A 24,182-nucleotide genomic window follows, 5' to 3' on the forward strand; every position below is an offset into this window, starting at 1 on the left:
GAAATTTATACAAATGTTTTCTCTATTTAGGAAAGTTTACTTTTTCAGTGATGCGTAATCTCTTAACAGGGGGCAAATGGTGGTAGGAGAGAACCAGGGTTCCTAGTACCTATTCCCATCATTTGAATCTGGATGGAAAATAGTGCAGAAGTGGCGAGGGCTTGCCACTTAGCTAGCAAATCATGGAATAAACTTGCCTACCTTTGTAGAACTTGGGCCAGAGTTATTTCAATGTCCCTTACATAGATGGGGTACAGGAGTGCCAGAAAATAGCCTTTTAGTTTTCCTTAAGGCTTTGCTTGGTTATGGAGATAAAGAAACAATCAGAATATTTTCACATTGTTCTTGGGTTTGGTGGGAAGCTAGGAATTTTGTTTCCTCCTTTTATTTTTAAGAAAAAAAGTTAATTAACTTTATCATGTAGTACTTTCCCTTTACCTTAATAACAACTCTGCTTGGCTTAGTTATTAGAGGTTTTAGAAACAATATCATATCCCATCAAAACAACCCTGGCCTCTCTTATTGTTCCTAGAATTCTGGTTGTTGATAACATTAAAATGTATTTCTTTTTTTTTAATGTCTGAAATGTTATTTAATACACCAGTAAAAGTGCATCTATATCTTAAAGTTCATTTCTTACACGTCTTTCTGAGTTTTTATAGCTCTTTGTCTGGGATTTGGGCGGGGTGGGGGGGTACTTCCATATGTGGTTCGCGGGTGGAGAGCCTGGACTCTGGAGTGGTCTGTAGCTGACGGCAAACAGCTCTCTGTTCTCAGAATGGGGAGCTGTCATCTAGAAAAAAAGAAGAAAATAGATGCCCCACAAAGACTCACTTGTCACTGATTTTAGAAAGACAGGGGAGCTCTAGGACCCCATCTGAGCAATACGGAGGGTATTTTGATTGTTATAAATTGTATACGATTAACTCGCGGTGTGCAGAACGACGGCGGCAGGAAACCTCGCTGAGGAGTAAATTTGAATCTGCATCCATTTTGATTTAGGACATATATTTTTCCTCCCACCAGAGTTTCCTCTGGGTTTGTTGTTTAAAAAGAAAGAGGGAGAAGCCACACACAACTAAATATGACCAAAGTTTGGCAGCAGAGTGGGAGAAAGAAAAAGTTTCTTGCGGGCTGTTAACACAAATTAGCCATTGTAAATCACTGGGCTTTACGGTTGGGCAAATCCTTGTAGAAAGTGTTGGGAGTTCTTCCCTCCTCTTATTAAGAAATTTCCTTCTGTCAGAGGATTTTTATGTTCGACAGCACACGATTCTGGAGAGAAGGATTTGACATGCACAACTTTGTTTGTTTGTTTGCTCCCCTAAGAAAATATTCCTTCCAAGTTGTTACAGCCCCTGGGCCAGTGTGCTGCGCGCCAGCATCAGCTCGGCCCGGGCGCACAGGAGGTGCTCCAGCCCCGCTGCGAGCTCCCCACCTCAGGAAGCCCAGCGGCGGAAAGGAAGGTTCAGGCGCTCCGCCTGCCCGAGCAGGGACGGGGCAGAAGGGAGAGAAGCCCGGCTTTCCCTGACTCGCTCCAGGACGCAGAACTGCCCCCTGAGTGTTTGCCAGGGATGGGGACCCTCAGGCTCCCGCGGCTCCGCTCGGAGGCCCAAACTCTTACCGGGATGGTGGACAGCCCGCACCTTCTCACCCATTCCAGCACTCTCCATCTCCACGGAGACGCTGGGGGCGGGGAGGGGATCGACTCCCCTCTCCGATGGGTGGGTCCGCCCATCCGAGACTGAGGATAGAGCTGGTGGTCAGGAGGAGGGCAGATGCCCTGGGTGCGCCGCCGCCCCTGGGAAAGTTGGTTATTGTCGCGGCGAGTTGGCGGGACCTCTCTAGGGAGGTCCTCTAGGGGCGCGCCGTGGCCGGGGCAGAGACGCAATGGGGCACAGAGGTGACTGAGGGTCGAGGGTCCAGGAGTGAGTGAATCTCCGGGCTTTCTGCCTGCACGGATTTTCCGCTCGACCCTGCAAAGTTGGGCCCAGGACATTGCTTTCTGCATGAGAGAGGCAATCGTGGGAGAGGGTGCCCCAAGAGAAGAGGGCAGAGGAGGCAACTGGAGGAAAACTAGGGAGGAAAAAGGATCAGCTAGCTGCCTGTGAAGTAGATAATTTGGCCTCTTCCTGTTTGTTTTGTTTGTTTGTTTGAGGGGGAGAGGGGGTGGGGAGGTGGGGAGGTGGGGAGGGCCAAGAAATGGAGCGAGGGAGCCTAGAGCTGGTGGGGGAAGTTCTGGAGCGTGTTCCCTTCAGCTCCCACCCATCAAACTTGTGGCTGCTCCTGACCTCAGTCCTTGCCTCCAGTGGAGAGGAACCAACTCTCCAAGCGCTGAAACTGGGAGGAAAACTGGCCTCTAAACCCCCGGACACCGATCTCTCCCTGCTGGGCCTAAAGTCACTCTTCCGTCTACACAGGAGGAAAGTCAGTTCCCCAGCGAAGGGAACCTGGGAGCCCCATCATCCCAAGTCCGAGCAGAGGGCGGCGAGCCAGGGCGGGGCCGGCCTCCAAACCTGAGGCCTGAGGTTCTCCTCCGCGGTGTGGGTACTCGCAGTCCTGGCGGACGACCCCCTTGGTCCTCCAAGGCCCCAGGAAGGGGAGGGGTCGCCTGGCTGGAGGAAATCACTCAGTTCTAAAAACCCTTGTAGACGGGCTCTGGGAGTTCCAGCAAGGCCTTTCGCCTCCGGAGGAGGTGCGGCCCAGCGGGGGACGGGGGCTCTTGAGGCCTGGGGTGCGCGGCGGGGCCACCGAGGCGGGAAGCTGGCCGAGTAGGGTGGGAATGCAGCCAGGGCAGAAGCAGGGGCTCCGGCGGGGCGCAGGTCTGTGCTGGCGCCCGGCCCGGCCTCCGCCCAGCGCGCGGGGCCTCCTGCTCGCTCCTGCCGCGCCTGCCTGCGGCCACTCACCGGGCCCCGCGGCCAGCCCGGGCGGGGACGCACGCAAACAAGGATGCTTCTATTTACTCGCCTCTGCCTGTGGATTTCTAAGACATTCAGCAGGCACAATCATTAAACTAATTTGTATTTGATTGTTTGGGCGGACGGAGGGTAGTTTTATTGCGCTAAGCATTCAAGCAGGCACGCATCGCTGATTACCAGTATACATTAAATAAAGTTGTTTGTACACATTGTCTTACCACATATAGGCAGAGGCTTATTATTCTAATTACTCTAATTAGTGCATTGAAATGTTTTCTACTTGATTTGAGGAGACAGTGATTAGTTCTATTACTTCTTTTAACTCGTATTTTATGGAAAACTGTTGGTGCATGCTCAAATTACTTTATTTGCCCCTGGAATATAACGCTGACCCAAACGCAGTGAACTGCACGGCCCTTGCGGGGCCCCAACTTTGATGTGGGCCTCGGCTTGGAAGAGGCGTCTGTTATTTACTATTTCCCTCCCACCCGCGCGGCCACGTCTCCCAGAGCTGGGCCCGCCGCCCCCGCCCCATCCTGAGTCCCAGATGCGCGCCCGGCACTGGCCGAGTCCAAGCAGACGCGGGTCCGAAATCTGCTCGGACGCTGCCTCGCTGGCCTGCTGCCCCGCTAGTTCCCCGCGTGCGGTTACTTTGAAAAGACGCCCTTAAGCATATTTTCCGTGAATCTGTTTCTTGAGCTTTAATGTTACTATTAATTGATAAGATCAGCTCATCAAACATACTATTTCGATAGGGAATTGTAATTAAAACCTTAATCCTGTTTGAGACTTTTTTCCTTTAAATTCCTCTTTCTTATGGAAGGGGTGCAAAGTTCACTATAAAAAGTATTATAACAGGGAGATTAATTCGTTATCTAAATAACAATCTTTGCTATTGATCCAACGTACTTTCTGCCACCTTTTGTTGGTCGGGAGGCCCTTAAAAGAGAATATGACAAAGCAGAAGATTTGGAGCGAGCCCCGCAGACTCCAATCCACTCGGCAAAGCTAGGGGGTCTGCGGCCCTCCCCGCTTAAACACAATCCGAGGAAGCTCCCGAGATGGGTCTCGGCCGGCCCGGGTGATGCCTGGGGAAGCGCCGCACCAGAGCCTCAGGCCTGGGAACCCGGCCTCCTCAGCTCTGCTCTTCCCTGGCAAAAGGAGATCTGCTCAGTTTCTAGGTAAATATTCCACCGCTTCTGCTTTTACTGTTAATATTTAAACTCGGATTATCCCGTCTCTAAATGCGCGTTCCTAACCTTTGCCGGTGGCGGGGTTGCAATAAACCTTGGCGGGGCCGGGGCGTTCAGCCTCCCCTAGTCGCCGCCGCCGCCGCCTCTCGCCTCCCGCCCCCACCCCGCCCCTCCAGCCCCCGCCCTCCGCCCCTCGCCGCCCGCAGCGAAAGCCGCGCGGGAATGAAATCAGCGCCTCCCGGCAGCTGACGGCTGAACATCCTGGGCGCTCGCGGGCTGGGGGAGGCCGCCCTTTATCCCGGCTGAGGAGTCCTCCGGGGCTGCAGATGGAGTTGGGCAACCCCGTGGCGTCCTGGAGGAGAAAGGGCCCGGCTTCCCGGAGGCGGCAGCCCCCAAACGGGGATGGGAGACGGGGAGGTTGGGCGGGGTAGCTGGTGTGATGGCAGGGAGCAGAACCTCTCCAAATCGATCTCCCCTCCGCGTTCGCCCCCTTTAAGAGAAGTCGTGGCCCCAGTTTGAGAAGAAGCCCAAGAATTTCTGAAGCGAAAAGGAGCATCTGCTCCTCGGTCAGCTCAGTGGTCCGAGGTTTTCTTCTCTCTAAGAGCTTTTCCCCCTTCACACCCTCCTTTTTTCTTTCTAACAAAGTCTTCTTCCTCCACGCACAGGCTTGTTATGTAACAAAGTCTCCCAGGAGGGTTTAACTGGAGAATAAAGGACACCCCAGCCCCACCCCTCCTTTCCTTTCCCTTCCCTCCTTCCTCCCCCCTCTCTTCCCCCAGTGCATCTGTTCTCCAGGACTCTGTCCTCGCACCCAAGACGGCTGCAGGCCTTAGCCGAGTAGAACTTTGGCGCCCCACAGTGGCACCGGCTCAGAATTACTCTTGATTTTACCGCCTCCTAACCTGTTCAAACATTTTGTTGAAGATCCAGTTCTCCTTCCCCCTCTTCTTCCTCTGCCTCCTCACTTTACGTTCTTTCCCTCAACTCCTCCTAGCCAAACACTTCTGAAGGTGACTCTAGGCATCTGACTCATACATAGGTTTCTAAACACCCAGTTCTAAACTAAACTACTTAGTTCCTAAGTAAGGAGTTGAAAAATTGAGTCCTGAAAGACCATACATTCTACACCAAAGAAGTTCCCAAAGGTAAGAGAAAAGAATCGCTCCCCTCTTTCAAGTCCTTGGCTCTTGCACGTTTGGACTGTGGTGGGCAAGTCTTCACTCTCCCTGAGAAGCCCCAGTTTTTCCGAGGCATCAAGACCAGAATACCAGGCTAGAAGCAACGGTTACTATCAGGAAAAGGGGAGCCCAGTGAATGTTCTTATAACTTAACCAAAGTTTCACCTGTGATTTCTTCCTACTAGTAGGTTTGTTCAGTTTTAGGGTTTAAAAGAGAGTTTCCATCTGTAACTTGAATAGAGACCCGTCCATGGAAGAACCTTCCAGAACAGGGAAAACATTCCCCCCACCCCCACGCCAGTACCTACCAAAGATACCAGTTCAGCATGTAGAGCTGAACTTCGCTTCCCTCAGAGCCCAGTGAGTTAGTCCCTTTCCCAAGCAACAGGCCATTTTCATCATGAATGGTGATTTCTCCCTCTGCCTTCTCCCAAGTAACATGACAAGAAGGTAGAAGAGGAGAATAAGGGCCAAGCTGATGGAGCTAGAACTGGGCCTGCAGTCAGAGCCCCTGCCATTTGTGTTCCAGCTCTGCACTTCCATGTGAGCAACCTGGTGGAGTCAGCTGATGCCTCCAAACCTCAGTTTCTTCGTGTTCAGAATATGGTTAACACCACTTCTTTCTTTCCAGCAGGATTTAAGTAAGGTTCACATGAAATAATGTCCATGAAGGCATATAAAGTGTAAGTCCAGTGTGAAGTGTTGTTGCCAACTCCAGTGGAGGCCTCCGCTGTGACCATCCAGCAAATGTTTTTAACTTAAAAATAATGATGCAGCTTTATGTCTACCAGTGTGGGGAAAGAGAAATGCGGGGATGGCCGTCTCAGTTGCATTATCCAGGAAAGACACCACTGATTCTGATTAGCTTTAGAACCAGGCTGTCGCTGCATGGGATTTTTTTTTTTTTTTGCATTTAATATGTTCAGGCCCTGGCTTGTAGCTAAAACCATCATTAGGGCCTCTGGCGCCGCATACCAGCAACCAAAGCGATTGTACCTCTGCTGTGATGCCAGGGCTAGCCCAGTACTCCTGCAAACCACTCCATGCCTTTAACATCTTACAACCTCTTGACGTTTATAGCGTCCTTCTCTGGGTGTCATTTATAGCAGCCTGCATTAGTCAAGAAGGTAATCCTGGGATCATACACTTAAAACCAATCACACACACAGAAAGCAGCCGCAGCAACAAGAGCACTAACCACCAGCAGCTTATCGCGGATCGATACAGGCTTCCCACCTGTGGACAGCTCCAGCCCTGAAGGGCCGCATCCATTCCCTGGGCTTGGAAATAAAGACGGTTTGGATCCAACAGGCGCTCTGCGACACCCCAGAGTCGCCCGGAGAGGTTCTGTGACAGAAACGGTCCCCACTCTGGGCTACCCTCAGCCGCTCAGGGGGTCCCATCCCACTCAGAGCGTCCTCCCACCACCCTGAAGTCCTTTCTACCGACCTGGGGGGACCCTCCGCCACTTTGGCGGAGCCGGAGCGGCCCGGCCAGTCCCTCCCTTTGCCAGTGGGAGGAAGACCCCTTGGGGCGCGCAGCCGGGCAGGGGCTGGGGCAGAGGGGTTGGGGCAGAGGAGCTGGGCAATGCCCCGCCGCTCGGGAGCCGGGGACGGGTGTGGGTCCCGCGCGCAGGGGAGACGGAGTCTGCGCGCGAGTCCCCGCGGGAGACCCGAAGGTGCGGGCAGGCCCCGGGCGCCCGAAGTGCAGGCGAGCGAGGAACCGGCCCCCGCCGCTCCAGGGCTGCTTCCCTCTTCTTGTTGGCAATGCAGGGGAGGCCGGGGCTGGATCAGGGCCAAGTTTTACACACTTTGTCTCCCCAGGAGTTCAAGTGGGTAGGCGATAGGCTATCGGTCGGGGGCCAGAGCCGCCATGCGGAGCGCAGCAGCGGGGTCCCAGCATCGCGCACCCCCGTAACCCCGCGAAGCCTCCTTGCTCAAACGAGGAGGGGGCCTGGCCGGGAAATGACCTGCGGCCTGCGGTGGGCTCCCCGGCCAGGCTCCAGCCGCGCTCCAACGGCTCCTGCCTAGATGGTTTACTTCTGAACTCCTGGAGACCCCTGAGGCGTCCCCAGTCCCGGCGCGCCGCGGGGTGGGGCTCAGGGGCTGCCGAGGCTGCCGAAGTCCCCAAGGGCAGTGCGCCTTGCAGACGGGGAAGGGGAGCGGGAGGGCACCAGGACAGTTACCAGCGGGAGCCAAGGATTACACCCCAGATGCACCTTCACCTGCTTGCAGGAAAAGCCAGACCACTAGCCCAAGGACAGCAGGACTTCTACCAAATGGGTGGAGTTCCTGAGCCAAGCTGTGTGGGCACTGGTCATGTCGTGACATGAGCACACACGCGTTTCCCAAACGATAAACACAAGTTCCATCGATTAGGATTCTTAGTTGGAATAATCAAAGTTGGAAGGCAGAGGTAATTTAGCGCTCTTTTTTGTTAAAAAGAGGGAGTGCTTTGGCAGAAGCAAGAAAGAAGTGGAGTGGACCCTCTTAAGTAGGAGGCAACCGGTGAGGCTGGGAAGAAGGAAAAGGCAGAGGATGAGCTGGTTTGGTCCCTGGGCCAGGAGGAAGGAGCCGGCACCCGGTTAAGAAGGCTGCTAAGGGAGCCTGCTATGGAGTTAATTAGTAGAGGATCTTGAAGAAGTTTTAATTAGATTCAAAAGGCAATTAAGAGCCACTGTAGAGGAGTGATCCGATGAAAACCATGCTTCAGGAAGGAAATGCATTGAGTAGGTTAGGGAGGACGGAAAGCAGGGAGGTTAGCTGGGGGTCTGCGGGAGGGGTCCTGACTCCAAGTGGTCAGAGAAGTCTGAAAAAGATAGCATCTGATGGTGCTGGAAAACAGAGAGGAAGAATGGGGAAACCATGATTACATCAGGGGACTCAGATGGACAAGGATAGAGAAATGGGAACCAAGGGGAACTGCAGAAATTGTGTTCAGTTGCAGGTGTGCTAGTTTTGCTAGTTTCTCCCTTTCTCTTTCACACACACACACACACACACACACACACACACAGAGTCTAATGAAGATATCAGGATAGCAGGTTTCTCAGTAACATTTATCTTTTGTTGGACCTACCTCTAAGGCAGACCCTAGTAAAATCAACTTAATATCAATTCAGGACATTTTTAGATAAGCACCTACCATATGCAAGGCCCTTTCCTAAATGATGTCTCTGTAACTGAGCTGTAGAGACTAGGAAAGAAGAGAGAATGAACATGAATAAGAGGCCACATATTTTTCATACGTAGTAGGAGGCATCTACTGGCTGAGAGACCTTTACAGAAGGACCACAGCCAGGCTTCCTGTAACTTTCCAGAAGGAGGCCAGCTTGGGCCATATCGCTTCTTTTTTTCATGTCTCTTCTACCACGTATTTTCATCCACATCTTTATCTGCTTCCAAGGGAGTTAAAGAAAGGAGTCTATTTTAAAGAAATTTAGAGATACATTAAACTTTCCTTATTCAACATGTCAAGTCAGCTGAAACTATAGGAGGTTAGATTTCGGATAATATATTTGTTTACATTTAATACTGCTTCCCAATTAAAGTGCAGAAACCCCTTTGTAAGATTTCCTAGGCTTCCAATGATAGGAATGGTATAGCGGATGACTTTGAGGTAGGAGGAAAGGCAGGCAATTTGAATAGAGGCCACTGGAATAAAATATATAGATACTGTCTTGAATATAGTATAAAGGAACTGAGACTGCCTGGCTGAAAGGGCTGCGTATGAACTGCCTTCCATGCCACTTCTCTTCGTCTTTGTGCACCGCGGTCAACCTACCATGCTTCTATTTTCCACTTCTCATTTAAAACCAAGCTCACCAGAGGACCTTGATTTTTCTTGGATGCTCCGTAAGTAGTATTCCGAAAAGAACTTTTCACATCAAAATGTTTGTTAGAGATTAATATTTTGGGAATCTTGTGGGGGTGGGGGAATGAGAAGCTATTTATGCAACGTTTGTCAGAATCAGATGTAGCCCTAATATGTTACAAGAATTAAAGTTTTCTGGAGTCCTTTCCCATTTGTTTTTTTTTTTTTTCAGATGCAGACATACTATTCACAGCCCACCTCAATCCCTGCAATATTTTACAAAATATACCATATAAAAAACCTCTCAGGGGCAACTAAGTGGACTGGTAGGCTATTGGCTCTGAGTCAGAAGATGTATGTGGACAGTGGAGGAGCTTCTGGGTGCTATCTCCTCTCTGCTAGTAATTAATTTGGAAAAAAGAGAAAAAGGTATTATGAAGTGATAATGCACAGGAGCTGAATTATCTGAATCATGTATAGAGAGGCAACATTTCGGAAACCAATTAAAAAATTTCTCAGAGAGTTTCAAGTAGCATAGATTTGAGTACTATCTTAATCAGATGATAACTGTAAAGGATAACATTCTCTTTATTATTTTGCAGTATTTCATATAGAAATATCTAAGGAAAAATATAACAAATGCCTTTAAACCCATCATACCACTTAAGGAAGAAAACGTTGCCAATATGTTATTCTCCCCTCCCCTCCATTACGGCTCCCTGATGGCTTCGTCCTTGCTTCTCCACCAGAGGTAACCGCCATCTTGAATTTAGTTTTGCCATCCATTTAATTTTTAAATATTTTTCTACTTATTTTTACACATGTATTTTTATTTTTCAGTTTTTCATGTTTTAAAACTTTGTATAAATGATATAAAACTTTTAAATACATCACATTTCATAGAAAAATATTAAATATCTCCAATGCAAAAGGTATCTCAGGTAACACTGCTACACTTCCCAGACTTACATACTGTAATATATTGGTGCAAAGCCCTGTATGGCTCTTCTAAACCAGTTACGTTTTCAAAAAATAAAGCTCTATAGAGGACAGTAAAAGGCAGAATGGGTAGTAATGACAATACTTATGTTTTGCCTTTTTCAATAAGAGCAAAACTTACATATTTTACAAATGGTCAGCTTAGCTGTATATATAAGCCAAAGAAAATAGACTAGCATATATGTGTACTTATAAATAATTCTGTGTCCTAGTACTTGCCCCTTCAGAAATACTTTCTTCCCAATAAAAAGCATCATTTTTCACTTTGAGTACTTTTATAAGTGTTAACATGATTCAGGAAGGAGTCTATTGAATATATCAAGAGGATTTGGAAATTAAAAGTGCACTGGTTTCTTTCTCCATTATAAATAAAAACAAGAGTGAAGTAGATTATTTCCAAAGATGGTCACACAAGAGCCCCCATCCCGCACCCTTTCTGCTATAAGGTTTTGCCACTCCTCTCGTCAAGTCCTGGCTGGACTCAAGCCCCGCCAGTTAGTTAGTGGAATGCAGCCACAAGTGAGCTCACACAAGAACAGAAGAATTGCCCAAACAACCCACAGAATCACGAGAAATGAGAAATCATTGTTGTTTTAAGCCAGACATTTTGGGGTGGTTACAAGGCAGCAATAAATATCTGAAAGAAAGTCAGCTGAGAATGGGTTTGTGCTATAGGTCAGGCACATTTGCACAGTAAGGTGAAATCATTAGAAAATGTCCACAAAGGGAAGTCTTCGCAGTTCTGCATCACAGTAAAACTAAATATTTGAAAGTTCTTGGGGTGCCATGCCTGCCCAACTCACAGTCCTCCAAGGTAAGTCTAATGTGAATGGAGACTTCATACTGCTGAAAAATTTCACACAGCTAGTCCCAATGACATGTACTTACTGCTAAATATGTGGGGGACCCTGAACTCCTCTGATATCAGTATTATTTATATTTGCCATGAGGAGTTTATAATCCAAGTACAGAAATACATACAATTTCCGGAACAACAAAAACAGATGGATGGTATGTGTAAGCTGGCTCAGTTAGAATTCTAAGTTGGAGGAGAATTCAAAGCTAGAAAGAGTAAGATAAGAAAATGATTGAGCAGTGTTTAATAAAGTGAGAAGATGTGATCTGGCAGGAAGAAGTGGGATGGTACTTTACGGAGGGAACAAATGGAAAAGACAAAGGGAACTTGCTCTTTATAGGAAATGGGTGGGAGGAGGGGTTGCTTATAAGAATACTTTCTTCAAAATAGTAGGATAGGATGATTAGGACTGTTCCATTTGCAACTAACTAACCAGCTTTTAACAGCCTCAAAATCATAACAAAAACAAAGATAAACCAAGAAAAGGGAATTTATTGGATCAAGCAACATAACATCTCTGAAATGATTCAATTCCGGGGCAGGGCAGAAGGCATCCTCAGGATGGAGTTGGGCTCTCTTCATCTCCTGGCACTGAGCCTGGCCAGGTGACCGGAAGTTCTGGCTTGATGATGTAAGTTATGTTTGTATTCTGTACTACAAGGAGCCCCAGCTTGGAGAGTTCCACCTGAGGCCCAGAATTAGTTTCACTGTCCATCTTTTAAACAATGTATCCGTGTGTATGTGTGTGGGGGGGTGTTTGTGTGCATGCGCGTGTGCATAAAGGAGGGGTTGCAATGCTCCGGTCAGTTCTGAGTTCATATGCCAACTTCTAAAACCAAGGAATGAGCTGCATCCAAATCATATGTCCTGAAAGTCCGAGTTTTCCCAAAGAAAGTCAAGGTGGTGGTTTAGGAAGGGTTAAAATGTGGCTTGAATAAGCCAAAGAAATAAAATTAAAAATGTCTACTATAATCAGTATATTTTGAGTACAGTAATACTTATATTTTAATAATCTCTTGGCTATGACCTAAAAGTAAGGCGACTTGGAGAGCTCTTTTTCTCTTCTATCATGACTTAGCAACTTAAAGAAATAGGTTATATCAATATTTAAGTGAGTTACAGAAGAGAAGGTTGTCTCACCCTACAGTTTCCCTATTTCTTACTATAGAGGTAATAGACCTTTCTAGGAAACTACTCTTAGAAGATTAAAAGATTTCATCTAAAAAATGTACTTATTTGAAATTCCACAACATTCTTAACGAAAAAATATTATCTGCATAATTACATTAAATGGCTTCTGGAATACATTACTACTAATGATGCTAATAGATTTAGTCCAGATGCAAACTATAAAAACATCCATTATCTTTTGTCCTTGAAGGAACTTCAAAAATTGCTTTTTTTTCCTTATAAGAAGACTACTAATGCTATACTCTAATTTCTTGTATGTTGTTTTATAAACTGTTCTGCAAAGCCCCAATAATTCACATAAGTTTCTGAAATGATTCTGAAGATATATTTCATAATTTTGTACTTTTTTTCTGTGGCCCAATTTCATATGCAATTGATTTAATGTCTATAGAAGCCAAAATATTTAAATCTGATTTTTATTTTTCCTCCTAACTTGTGTTCAGTCTACAGGTATTAGGTAGCACCATATACAACAAAAACATTTTCTACTATTTTATAAGAAATAAATTATGTTACTATTATTGGTAACATACAAAGTTGAATATAGGTTTAATTGTGCATCAGTGTTATGTTAATGTACAGAATTTATAAAAAAATGTCTGTGAGAAAGGAATTTAAATATTCTGGGTCTCAAGTTCATAAAGAAGCAAATGTGCTACCAAAATGATATTTATTAAAAAATAAAGTACATGTTTGTACGGGAGGCAAGAACATGGTAATAGAAAAGTATATGTAATGCAAACTTCTGTTAGCTTTGAGTGATCATATGACATTTTATCAGTACATACACAACGTTTTGAAACCAGTTAAAAAAGTCTCTATTTTCTTATATGTAATACGTAGGTTGTAAGCTTTTTTAGATTAGTCGGGGTTCTCCAGAGGAAGGATATGTATGTCTATATGTATGTATGTATTTATACAATATTATAAGGAATTGGCTCACAGGATTGTGGAGGCAGGAAAGTCCAAAATCTGTAAGGTGGGCTGACAGGCTGGAGACCCAGGAGAACCAGTGCTCCAGTTCGAGCCCAAAGGCAGTCTTCTGGAGAACACGGAAGAGCTGGCGCCGCAGAGAAAATCTGAAGGCAGTGTGCTGGAGAAATTTTTGTTCTATTCAGACCTCGAACTGACTGGCTAAGGCCCACCTACATTAGGGAGGGCATTATGCTTTACTGGATCTCTACTGATTTAAATGTTAATCTTATCTAAACACAAAGAATACACTCGGAATAACGTTTGACCAAAAATCTGGGCACTCCCTAGTGCCAAGCTGACATAAAATTAACCAACACAAGTGCACTGCTTGTCAACTTGGCATCCATACTTATTCTCCTGAAATGATACTTCATCTCCAAAAAAAGATAATAAGAAGGTCACAGTTCCGCTTGATATGATACACCTATTCTGCAAACAGCCAAAAACGCACTAAACCTTTCTCCAGAAGAGAACACAAAGTGCTTAGACGATGTTTACTCTTCCTGATATCCTGTAACTTAAACACTGTGATATAAAGTTGGTGATATTTCTATGATATAAAGACAGGACATCTTATACTATCTGACAAGGAGATAAGAGAAGAAAGAAAACAAAGATATCTGCTATACAGACACACACACAACCACATTCGTAACAAAATAAGAAGAAAGTAAGCATGACAACTTCAGTCCTAGTTTCTATAACTGGTCACGTGGTTGCAGAGGGTGGTCACGACAACTTCCTTCCACCGCCCTTTTGTCTTCCCTCAGCCTTTAGCATGCACCTCTGGCTGCGCCAGGTTCTTTTAGCTGGTAAGGTGACCCAGACCTTCCTAGCTGACAGTGTCCTGGCACACAGGGCATTTCTGGGTGCCAGACCAGGCAGTAAGTGACCAGGCCAGGGAGGGGGACAACATCCAAATAAGTGGACTGTTTTAATCTTACTTTACTAAAAATGTTGTAAAAAATTTAATTAATTACAATTCTGTAAACATTTCAACATGTTTTTTCCTGTCAGTGTTCAAAGTGCTTTGGACCTATGGTTTATGTAATGTCATTTCTTTTCCAATCAGCCTATTTTTATGGCATAAAAACCTCTACCAATATACGTGCTGGTTTTAAAGGGCATGTATCAGAAGATGCTGAAGAATAAATTACCGTCTTTGTTTTTTAATCAAGAAGGTTTCTAGTTTTCAGAGGAAATTCTGAATGCTATTACCCATTCACATACCTATCCTGGTTATGCATCACAGGAAGCTAAGTGCTCAGTTTTATGGGAATGTAAATCGGGTGCCTTTCACCAACACTGAATTCATAGTTGGAGTTTCATATTTCAATTAAGTAATTAAAACTTGTTGAAATGAAATATCAACTTTAAATTGCTACCATTCTAACTAAAGTATCACACATAATTAAAAAATAGACTAGAAAAAGATGGAAAGAAGAGAGTTTGCAAAAGAGATGATAAATCTGAAAGTCATAAATTAAAATGACTTTCACAATAGATGGGAAATTAAGAGAAAATAAAACTGCCTTTAAAACCATTGCCTATTTTATAAAACTTGGGTCTTAATGGTCTTGCCTTGTACTAGATAGCAGCCAAACTGGATAATCTCCAATATTTTTGCAACAAATATTTATTGAAGACCTACTGTGTGTCAGGTATTATTCTAAGCCCTGGAGACTTAGCAGTGAACAAAGCAGTCTTTGTGCTTATAGAGCTAAGAATGATAGAGGGGTGGATATAAGTCACTCCACAGTCTGTCAAATAGTCAGAAGTGCTATAGTCATAATAGGACTATAAACAAACATACAGCAAGGCAGACAGGCTAGGGACTGGCGGGTGGGAGAGAAGGTGCTGCTTTATTTTGGGTGGTCAGTAAGGACCTCACTGTGGCAAAATTTGAGCAGAGATCTCGGGAAAGTGAGATATATAGGGAAGAGCATCAAGGAGCAAGATGCTGGGGGAGAGGGGGAGGCGGGCAGCTAAGGAGAAAAGATTCCATAGGATGAGGGCTTTGGGTTTTATTCCGGAGGATTTTAAGCAGAGAAATGACATGACATGAGTACATTTTAAAAGAAGTATATGGATGTGGAGATTAGGTTGAAAGGAAACAGGAAGAAGCAGGGAGACTGGATATAAAGATGCACCAGTAGTCTTAATATTGGAGTATTTCATTTTGTGGTACTATTTCTTTCTGAGCTGGATCAACCCTGTACGCACTTGCAGAAGGCTCATGCTTATCAAAGCACTTCTACTTCAAAGGAATATTAAGATATTTTGGTTTGTGCATTTCTAAAATTTATGTATGAATATAATTCTATCACTTACAGAAGTCTCACACACTAAAGGTGGTAACAAAAAAAAATTAAATTCACGAAGACAAAAATACAAACAGCAAATAAAGAACATAAGTATGGTATTAAGAACTAATTTTAAACTATTATGCTAAGTATATAGTATCCCAGTATGTGGGTTTTTAAAAAATTACTATTACCAAAATAATTTATAAGGTCTGTACTGCTTAGACTGGTTTGGACAACAGGGGTGCTTGTTAAAAATGTAGTTTTCTGGGTTCTCTCTAGTCTCAGAATCTCCAGGGGTTTGGGGATTGGAAATTTACATTTTAAACAAGCTCCCAGATGATTCTTCTATATATGATATTTATACCAGCAAATCTCAGAGTAACAGAATAGTATTAGTTTAAATATTAAGATAAAAACAAGGAGGATTGCATTCTATTACTTTATCTCAAATCCATCTTTAAATAGGGCTCTATATGAATAAAAGAAAATTAAAATTCCATTGCTCTGTCATAATTCTAAGAAAAACAATGAGTCAAACTATAATAAAAATTCAGAATGATATGCTTTGTTAATGAGATGACAATAAGATAGCATTAGAATGAGAGCTTTATAGTAAGAATGACCTTTGGAAGCTTGTGGAACAACTTTCTTACATTACAGGTGAGAAAATTGACTCAGAAAAATTACATTAACAGCCTCACAGTAGCACAGTCCAGATCATGAACTCCTCGTGACTCCTGTTTCCCCTTTATTGTTTCCGTTACTACACCATCACTTATCTAGGAACATTTCTATTAGTTTACAATTATTTTTTATTTCCTACAGAATTAGGTGATAATGGTATTTGGTAAAATCTTTTTATTAAAAAAAAATGAAATACAAATTGTGAGGCTCTTTCTAAAAATCCTGACCCTAAACCAGCGAAATCAGTAATAAATTCCTTTTTTGAAAGTCAAGATATTATTTCCTTTCATGTGACTTTGGCATACTTTGGCTGCTCACAGTGAGCTCCAATATTTGTGGTACATTGTGGTATCATTGTTCAGAATTATTTGCTCCCAACACTGTTGGCTATGACTCATCATGGCTCCCTCCAGGATAAATAGCCTTGTTGCCCAGTGACTGGGCTTGGCCACAGGACTTGCTTTGACCAACAGAATATGAACAGATTTGATGAGCAGTATATCTACTTACACACTTTTAGCTTGTTTGTTTTTGCGGGGGAGTAATTAGGTTTATTTATTTTTTATTTATTTAATGGAGGTACTGGGGATTGAACCCAGGACCTTGTGCATGCTAGGCATGCACTCTACCACTGAGTCATACCCTCCCCTACTTAGACACTTTTGGATGCACTTCATGTTGCTGCCAGTTCTCCTGCATCAGTGCCCTCTGCCACTACAAGGGCATATCCCAGGCAGGGCCTTCTCTTTCAGCCTGGGTCCTGGTGGGGCAGACCTGAACATGAACTGCATCCTGGAGGACAGCCACAGCAACCAACCCACAGAGGCCAACTTGCCACATGAGTAAGAAATATCTGTTACTGAAAGCCATCGACATTTTTGAGGTTGTTATTCATTGTAGCCTGACAAAAGCTTGCACACAAATGCTTCCATATCCGGAACAAAAATCTGGTACCTGAGGCAGAAAAACATCAAAAGTAAAAATTCTGAGGTTCCCAAGCCAAGAATCTTTGTTATAAAAAATGTGTAAATATCTTATCAATGTGCCTGCATATACATTAGTGACAGAATGTTTTTCACATAGTTCAGAGGTCAGTATATGATAGGTAGGCACTTGAGTTATGGTCATTTGTGTTTGGAAAATAGGTGTAATTAATCTACATGACAATTTCGTAATGTAAAATTGCACCAACATGCAGAAAGGAAATGTCACAATTTATCTGGGGATATAATTTTCAAAGCCCATAGAAATACAGAGGAATGTTTTTTAAAATTATAATCCCACAAACACAACGTTCTATCAATTTACATGACCAGTGTTGGTTTTACATTAACAAAAGCAACTTGCTTCTCCTTGTGAGTTTTTTCGAAGTTTTTCTTCTTAATATCCTTAATTCTCCTACTAATGATTACTGGATATTAGTTTCAAAAAGTATTTTAAAATTTTATTCTTTCAATGTATTCAATGTTGAGGAAGAATTTCATAGATTTTGAAGGACCACTTGACTACAGGTAACACCACCTCTGTGGGAAAACTAGCTATAGCTTATAATGCCTATTTCTCAGAAATTATGAGATCAGTGTTTAATAATGTCATCCTGCAGTGGTAAACTGCAGCCGGTTCACATCAACTCAGAAGAGCACAGTGTGTGCATCTCATCCCAACTCAGCACTGAGGGACTTCACACTGATAGACTGAGATCAGTCACGGGGGAGAATTTACAAAACGAAAATTGGAAAGCACTACAAATCAAGGCGTTTCCCCTTCCACTAGAGAGTTGATGTTTAAATATTTATCAATGTAGGCTTAAATTTTCACCTTTTTAAAATTTGGTACTTTAGTGTTCCAAACATTAAAAAATAGATGGCTGAATCTGACTTGAACCCAGGAAATGCACTCCACCACCGGAGCTATCCCCTCCCGCACCATGTGAATACTTTTTATAATACACCATGTAATGCTGCTTAGCAGCATTTTCCAAACTGTGCTCTGAAAAACTAAAGTTTCCAAGAAATATTCACAGGTACTCTGCAGAAAACTGGCAACCACTACAAACCTTAACTCTATCCCACCTTCACAGTGTCCATTAGCTATTAAACGTCCGAAGTTTTGTATCCATTGTATCCTATGCTTATGTTCATCATACATTTTTTCTTGGCACAGAACCATTTTTGAAGACTACCCTGTGGTTATTTATATACATTCTGTAAAGCCAGTGCCCCTCCCCAGTCTTTGCCTGGCACACAGATGTCAATATATTTTTGTTGTCAGTAAATACTGTTGACTAAATGGATGGATGAATGTGTTTTATCCTGTGTCCTTCATTCCATTCTAGCTCACTGAAAGTAGTTCAGGTGTGACTAAGAACTGTGGGACAACTTCGGAGCTAACTCGTAATGAAGGAATTGGCTTCTGCAAAAAGCAAATACCATAGTCCAGGATACCTTATTAATCAAAGTAGGAGAATCCTGTATCAGACTTTGGTTTGTTTTAAATAAACTAAACAAACCTTAAGTAAAGAAATATTATTTGGGGTAATTACTGAGAAAGTATAAGGAAGTAAATAACAGTGTGAATGCAATTTACAGTTTAATTGCAGACTCATGTAATTTCAGAGTTTAAAATGCACCCGAGGTGATGTCATTTCATAGCATGAGGATGGCTTGTTAGTGTTCAGCACGTAGATGACAGCTTATCTTCCAGGCTTATTCTCATCTAATTTCATAGAGACTGTGACACAAACCTATTTACCCAAACCTTCCATTATATTCAGCAGTGTCCTGAAATGATCAGTTTTGAAAGTGAGCTAATGAGATACTCAAGCTTATCTTATTATTCTAAAGTGCAGAGTAATATGAACAATAAAAATCATTAGATATTGAATAGCACTTTTATACAAATAAAATTTAAAACATCTCAGTCAGTTGTCTGTACAGATTCTCATTTGTAACAGAGCTATTTTATCTTTGGGGTAATTTATCTGATCATACAAGACTGCTTCGATTTAAAATTTTTTTCTTGAAAATTTTATACTTAAGACTGCACGAATTTACGTTACCAAATACATTAATAAAAATATCGTCCTTTCCTCTGAAAATGTCGTTTTTGTCATAATAGCCTTGTTCCGTTCAAAATCAAATAAGCCCTCAATGGTATACACATGCTCAAAAATTTAAGCCAAAATTCAGACTTAAAGGCAAAAATGTTAAGTACACTGTGCTGTGCCAAAGGGAAAGTCTTGGCCTCTCTCTACATTTATAAAAGGTATATAAAAATATATAATAAATCATCTCTGATTAAAGTAATTTATCTCTTCTCTTCTGACTTGTAGCTATGGCTGCCAATCATCACCTCATTTGCTTATTGACATTAATGTGCTACTGGAGAACCAGGCTGCACCTATAAAAACAGAGCTGCTAGAACAGTGTTTTGGCAGAGGCACATGTTCTGCCAAGGGTCACTGACAAAATTTTTGGAGTCGCTAAAAGAAAAGAAGTTCTTCTGAAGTATTGATATTAAATGTGCTAAATGGGGGGCAACTAGGATGCAACACTGATAAATGTGTGATATATGACTTTGAAAATGAAAATTACTCTGTCAGCAATAGGCAGCCTTTAATACCTTAAAGTGAAAAATGAAAAGGCAAACACTCATTAATAATATTCATGGTAATCAAATGTAATTATTATTGACTCTCCTTGGTTGGTATTATTACACTTGCAAATACGAGTTTTCAGTCCCTAAGTTAATTCCTGGGAAACACCACAAAATAAAAATCCTTCTGTAACACAAGTTGAAACTACAATGAGGTATCACTTCACACCAGTCAGAATGGGCATCATTCAGAAGTCTACAAATAATAAATACTGGAGAGGTTATGGAAAAAAAGGAACCCTCCTACACTGCTGGTGGGAATGTAAACTGGTGCAGCCACTATGGAGAACAGTATGAAGGTACCTTAAAAAACTAAAAATAGACTTACCATGTGATCCAGCAATCCCACTCCTGGGCCTATACCCATAGAAAACTGTAATTTGAAAAGATACATGCACCCCAATGTTCATAACAGCACTATTTACAATAATAAGACATGGGAGCAATCTAAACGTCCATCAACAGATGAATGGATAAAGAAGTTATGGTATATACATATACAGTGGAATATTACTCAGCCAGAAAAAAAGAATGAAATTATGCCCTTTGCAGCAATATGGGTGGACCTAGATATTATCATATTAAGTGAAGTCAGACAGAAAAAGACAAATATCATATGATATCACTTATATGTGGAATCCAAAAAAATGACAGAAATAAACTTATATACAAAACAGAAATAGACTCACAGATAGAGAAAACAAATTTATGGTTACCAAAGGGGAAGGTGGGGGGAGGGATTAGCATAAACACACCATTATATATGAAACAGATAAACAACAAGGACTTACTGTATAGCACAGGGAATTGTATTCAATTAAAAAAATATTTCTGCAAAGAAACCAGTTTTTCTTTGCTACATATTAGCTCAAAATTCATCACTCCAAAGGAAAGGAAGAATATTAACCGTCTAAATATGTTGCTAAATGTGTTGTTGTTTAGGGTCTTATTTCAGAGCAATATAAATAGAGAGGATCCTTTAATTATGCTCAGAGTCAGGGACATATCTTTAATACTAGCCACTGGGAAGATAATTTGTCTTACTAAAATTCTAAGATAAATAATTATTAAAAAATTTAAGTCAGTTGATAATGCTAGTAACAACGGATCATTTGGTTACAAATTTTAATGGATAATCTACATATTTTCCCTTATTAAGGGGACCCTTGTATGCTGCTGTTAAGAATATAAATTGGTATGGTCTTTATGAAAAACAGCATGGAGTTTCCTCAAAAAGTTAAAAATAGAAATAGCATATGATCCAGCAATCCCATTTCTGGTTATACATCCAAAGGAAACGAAATCAGGATCTCATAGAGATATCTGCACTCCCACATTCATTTCAGCATTATTCAAAATTCCCAATAGCCAAGATATGGAAAGAACCTATGCAAGAGATGAATGGACAAAGAAAATGTGTGCGTGCGTGCGTGCGTGTGTGTAAAATGGAATGTTATTTAGCCGCCTTAAAAAGAAGGAAATCCTGCCATTTGCAATATGGGTGAACCTGGAGGACATTGTGTTAAGTGAAATAAACCACACAGAAACACAAATACTGCATGATTTCACTTCTAGGTGGAATCTAAAATAGTCAAATTCATAGAAGTAGAGAGTATAATGGTGGTTACCAGGGAATGGGGAGATGTTTGTCAAAAAGTACAAAGTTTCAGTTATGCATGATGAATAAGTTCTGGAGAGCTAACGTACAACGATGTGACTGTAATTAACAATACTCTCCTGTATACTTGAAATTTGCTAAGAGGGTAGATCTTAAGTGTCACCATCAAAAGAAAAATGTTAACTCTCCAAAGAGACAGATATGCTAATTAGGTTGGATGTAGTGATTTTTCTCACAATGTGTATGTACATCAAATCACCAAATTGTGTACCTTAAATATATACAATTCTTAATTGTCAATAAAAAGAAAAAAATCTAAAATTCTTGTTACGGTAAAAAGTTTCGCTTTCTCTAAGTCAATAAAATACTGCTCTTACTTTTAACATCTAAATGGTAAAATGAGAAAGACTAAAGCTCAGAACAAGTTTGAATGTGGCTTACAAAATTAGGAATAAACAAACCTGGGTTAACGAACTGAAATTCGGTCCACAAACCAAATCCAAACTGCAACTTAAAAATGGTTTTTACATTTTCTAACAGCCAATAATAAATAAACCAAAAGAAGAATATTTTGTGGCACATGAAAATTACATGTTTAAAATTACAAATTTAAATTTCAGTGTCCAGAAATAGAGTTTTATTGGAATGTGGCCACACACATTCACTTATATGCCTATGGTGGCTTCGACACGAGTGGAAGAGTTGAATAGTAGCAACAAAGACCTACGTGATGCTCTCCACATTTTGCACTGCTGCTTGGCACATTACAAATTGCAGTGGTACAGTTATTGCTACCAGCACTTTGAATGCCACACATGTTGTCATACTCAATATTTTAAAATATTTAAAATATTTAAAAAATTTTTTAAATTTATTTTTTAAAAATCTTTTTAAATTATTACCAGTACATTACATATCCATAATGTTGGAACAAAACAAGAGAAAAGTGGACTTCAAGTGTGATGTGTTTAAGGTACAGAGGCATATGGATTATTTTGTTATTGAATTAAATGGTGAAGCATTGAGTTTAACATGCAATGACACCATCACTGCTCGGAAAGAATATTACATATGTTGGAATTACCAGACTAAGCATTCATCATAGTATTCTCAAATCATACGAATGAAGTGGCCAGAAAAATGAGAAAATTTAAAACAAAGTATCTCATCACAGCAGAATTTCTTTACAGAAATAAAAAAATGAAAATAAAGCTGCAGCCAAAGTAAGTTTCTGAGTGGCTCATTCGTTAGTCAAGCAAGGAAAGCCTTTTACCAATGTTGAGTTAATTAAATTGTTTTTGACTCATCAGCTGAAGAAATGTGTCCAAAGTAAACTTGCTTAAGACTATTATATTAGCTTTTTGGCAAGAACAGTTGCTCAAAGAATTGAGAATATTGGGAGCAACATCATTAGTCAATAAAAAAACCAAGGCAAATGATTCTGAGTGGTTTTCCTTGGCTCTTGATGAGTCAACAGATGTTACTGCCTAGTTATTGTTATTTATTTGATGAGTCAATGCCAACGTTGAAGTGATTGAAGAGTTGGTTTCTATGAGTAGTCTGCATGGAACAGACAAGGTTATTTTCTAAGAAGTTAAGAAAACATGAATTCAGGGAAACCTGAAGTAGAATCTGCTAAGATGTATTACAGCAGGTGGTGGTAAAACTATGTGTGGAGCAAAAAGAAAGTCAAATTTACAAAGCTTGTGAAAATGAAGTGTTTAAAATCTATGGTTATTTACTGCATTATTCATCAGCAGGTACTTTGTGGAATACATATGATTCAATCTTCTGTTATTGAACTAGCAGTGTCAAGGGCGAACTTCATCTAACATCATCAGTTCTGTTCCTTTTTGTCAGATATAGAAGGTGAATATTCTGATTTGCCCTCTCACACAACAGTTTGTTGGCTAAGCAGTGGTAGTTTTATTGTGAGTTTTTGAGATCAAAGCTGATATTGAGATTTTTCTGAATGAGAAGAAATGCCCTCAATCACTATTACAGAGTACTGAATGGCTCTGGAATTTAACTTTTGTTGCAGGCTTGATAAGGTTTTGTAATGAAATTCAACCCAAAATTGAAACAATGCAGAAAATTGAAAATAGTTATTCCTGCTGTATGTGGAATTCATTCACTGGGATTCACGGGAAAGCTCCAGACTCAAGGAGAGCTGTAAAGCAATACTTCTCAAAGGGTGGCCCTCACTCCTGCACCAGCATCACCTGACTATCATTACAAATGCAAATTCTAGTGAATCAGAAGCTCTGGAGGCGAAGCCTGCAAAACAGTGCTTACATGTGAAACATACCACAGTAAAACAATTCTGATGGCAACTAACAGTGAATCATAAACTAACGTCAAGGTGCTTTATATACTTTCTGAGAGATCTAAAGGTAAGACAAGCAGCAAAAGCTCCATTCTCACACGAATTTAAAGTAGATATATTTTCTGAGCTCAAACAACAGGTCCAGCAGCGTTTTTTGGATCTCGATACAAGTGTAAAGGAGATATTCATTCAATTGTGCAGTTCAGGAACTTCCACCTAACCTTCCGCTGTAAGGGAGTAATCTGCAATGTTATAGTATCTTAAGAGGAAAATATCAAGAGAAGGAAGACCCTAATAGAAGTCTATCAATGCCATCCAAGTGATAAATGTGCTCCATGAAAGTCATGGAACATGGATTAATCTAAGTATTTGGCAATACCTATCTGTATAGAAAGACATTTTGAAAGACAAAATATATAAAATCTTACTATAGATCAACATTAACAGATGTATACTTACAATCAATTTTGA

The sequence above is a fragment of the Vicugna pacos genome, chromosome 8 (genome assembly GCF_048564905.1).
Source record: "Vicugna pacos chromosome 8, VicPac4, whole genome shotgun sequence".
Classification (NCBI taxonomy): domain Eukaryota; kingdom Metazoa; phylum Chordata; class Mammalia; order Artiodactyla; family Camelidae; genus Vicugna; species Vicugna pacos.